A 2,987-nucleotide genomic window follows, 5' to 3' on the forward strand; every position below is an offset into this window, starting at 1 on the left:
AAGGATAAGAAGGATTGGAATATGACATTTCAGAGGTCAAAGATGCTTGTACTATAACCGATAATCAACTACCCAGTAAAATTGAGCATAATGTTTTAGGGGAAAGATAGACATTCAGTGAAATAGGAGACTTTTGGCTAGAAGCACAGAGAAGGGGAGTCGCGGCGGTTTTCTGCTTCAACAGTGCTTGAACCACTTGATTTCCAGCCAGACCTGCCCTTAGCCACCTCTTCACCTTCACCACCACTAAGCACTCCTCCTCCGCTTCGCTGCCTCTACCATCTCCATTGCCATGAGGACTTCCTCTCCCTGTCAGGTACAACAGAACTACCACCAGGACTCAGAGGCCACCATCAACCAGCAGATCAACCTGGAGCTCTACACCTCCTATTTCTACCTGTCCATGTCTTAGTACTTTGATTGAGATGATGTGGCATTGACGAACTTTGCCAAGTATTTCCTACACTAATCCCACTAGGAGAGGGAGCGTGCTGAGAAGCTGATGAAACTGCAAAACCAGAGAGGTGGTCAGATCTTCCTGCAAGACATCAAGAAACCAAAATGAGATGACTGGGAGAGTGGGCAGAACACAACAGAGTGTGCTCTGTACTTGAGAAAAAAATGTCAATCAGTCATTACTGTAATTACACAAGTTGACAACAAGCTGATAACAAGAATGACCCCCATTTATGGAATTTCATTGAAACCCACTACCTGGACAAATAGGTAAAATCTACCAAACAACTATCAGATGTAACCAACCTGTACAAATTATAGGCCCCGATTCTGGCATGGCAGAATATATTTTTGATGAGCACACCATTGGAGACAGTGACAAGAACTAAGCCACATCTGGCTTCCATCACACTTGGTAACTGTGGGAGTGACTCCTACTGTCTTTCAGTGCATGTATATTTTGGTTATCTAACCTTTCATAATCTGTAACAAAAAAAAATCACCATTTACATCCCAATGAAGTGACTTGGTCCTGATGAAAAAAGAAGGTGGGGGGAGACTTTCAAACTTTCCTAATGAAAAGACCAAAACTTAACAGAAAATTTGATCTTCATATACAAGAGTGGAGAGAACCATAAAAAGATAAACAGAAAAGCAAAGAAAAAGCATGTTGTTAAATAAGATTAAACTGTTTACATTCCTACACAGGAAGATGAAACTTGTAACTCTTGAGAAGCATATCTCTATTAGGTCAGATAGAAGTAGTATACATAGACAGAGGGTATGGGTATAAGGTGATTTGATGTAATCATATTAAAAAATAAGGAGTGAAAAAAAAGAATTGAACTGGGAGAAGAGGAAAGGGGGAGGTAGAATAGGGTAAATTACATCACACAAAGAGGTGCAAAAGACCTATTACAGTAGAGGGAAAGAAGGGAGGGGATGAGTATTGTTTGAACCTTACTCTAATTGGATTTGGCTCAAAGATGGCATAACATACACAAGCAATTAGGTATAGAAATTTATCTTACCCTATAGGGAAGCACGAGGGGAAAGGGGAAACAAAAGGGAAGGGGGGACAGAAGGAAAGACAGAGAGAGGTAGGAGAGGAAAGGAGAAAGAAAATGGGCAGCTGATAGAAGAGAGGGCTGATTGAGGGAGGTGGTTGTCAACATCAAAACACTGATGAGGAGGGACAGGGTGAAAGGAGAAAGAAAAGTATAGATGAGGGGTGGAAATAGGATGGAGAGAAAGATTAGTAATCATAACTGTGATGAACTCTTCCATAAAACTGAAGCAGATAGTAAAGTGGATTAAAAACCATCATCTTACAATATGTTGCTTATAGGAAATGCTTCAAATGCATTTGAAGCAGAGAGATACACACAGAGTAAAGAAAGAAGACTAGAGCAGAATATATTATGCTTCAGCTGAAATAAAATAAAAGCAGGGGTAGCATTCCTAATCTCAGATAAAGCAATAGTAAAATGAGATCTAATTAAAAGAGATAAAAAAATACATCCTGCTAAAAGGTACTATAGACAATGAAGTAATGTCAATACTAAACATATATGCAACAAGTGGTATAGCATTCAAATACTTAGAGAAGAAGTTAAGTGAGTTACAGGAAGAAATAGACAGCAAAACTATACTTGTGAGGGAACTCAACCTGCCCCTCTCAGAACTAGATAAATCTAACTGAAAAAAAAAGATAAAAAATAAATTAAGGAGGTGAATAGAATTTTAGAAAACTTAGATATAGTAAAAGAAAATTGAAAGGTGATAAAAAGTTTACCTTTTTCTTAGCAGTGTATCACACCTACATAAAAATTGACCATACTGTACAGCATAAAAGCCTCACAATTCAATGCAGAAAAGCATAAATATTAAAAGCTTATTTTTCATATCATGATGCAATAAAAATTAAATGTAATAAAGAGCCATGGAATGACAGGCAAAAATTTAGTTGGAAAATAAATGATCTAATCCTAAAGAATAAGTGGGTCAAGCAACAAATAATAGAAACAATCAATAATTTCATGAAAGAGAATGACAATAATGAGAAAACATACCAAAACTTGTGGGATGCAGTCAAACAGTTCTTGGGGAAATTTTATATTTTATAATGTTTACATGAATAAAATGAAGAAAGAGGAAAAAAAGCTAGAAAAGGAACAAATTAAAAGTCTCAAATTAAACACCAAATTAGAAAATCTGAAAATCCAAGGAAAAATTAACAAAATTGAAATTAAGAAAACTATTGATCTAATAAAACTATGAGCTGGTTTTATAAAAAAAATAGATAAACTTTTGTTTAATTTGATTAAAACAAAGAAAGAAGAAAATCAAATTATCAGTTTCAAAAACAAGAAGTGTGAATTTACCACCAATGAAAAAGAAAATAAAACAATAATTAGGAGCTATTTTGCCCAATCAATCTGACAATCTAAATAAAATGAATGAATATTTATTAAAAAAATAAATTGCCCAGATTACTAGAAGAGGAAATAAAATACTTAAATAAGCCCATA

The 2,987-nt window shown here is 35.4% G+C and overlaps 1 pseudogene; it reads left to right on the plus strand.

Annotated features, from left to right (window-relative positions):
* Positions 1-292: 292 nt before the first annotated feature.
* Positions 293-845, plus strand: LOC114031704 (annotated as a pseudogene).
* Positions 846-2,987: the final 2,142 nt, after the last annotated feature.

This window comes from Vombatus ursinus, unplaced genomic scaffold, assembly GCF_900497805.2.
Source record: "Vombatus ursinus unplaced genomic scaffold, bare-nosed wombat genome assembly UNPS02015255.1, whole genome shotgun sequence".
Taxonomy (NCBI): domain Eukaryota; kingdom Metazoa; phylum Chordata; class Mammalia; order Diprotodontia; family Vombatidae; genus Vombatus; species Vombatus ursinus.